The sequence below is a fragment of the Monodelphis domestica genome, chromosome 7 (assembly GCF_027887165.1).
Source record: "Monodelphis domestica isolate mMonDom1 chromosome 7, mMonDom1.pri, whole genome shotgun sequence".
Classification (NCBI taxonomy): domain Eukaryota; kingdom Metazoa; phylum Chordata; class Mammalia; order Didelphimorphia; family Didelphidae; genus Monodelphis; species Monodelphis domestica.
In genome coordinates, this window is record NC_077233.1 from 259,718,132 (window position 1) to 259,718,389 (window position 258).

Sequence of the window (258 nt, forward strand, 5' to 3'; positions counted from 1 at the left end):
GGTGTATTAAAAAATCAAGTTACATTTTAACTGAAATCTTATTACAAGATAATTCTTTTATTCCTCCTTAACTGATACATTTGATCACTCCCCAGAGAAGTTTTTCTAAGCTTTTCCCTCCCCTCCTACATTTCTCTCCATTATCTCTTAGCTGAGAACCTTTCTTATATTACTGAGAAAACTGAGGCCTTTAGATAAGAGCTCCCTCTCCCCTACTTTTTTAAAAAAAATCCTTATCCCCTCCATCTTAGAATCAAT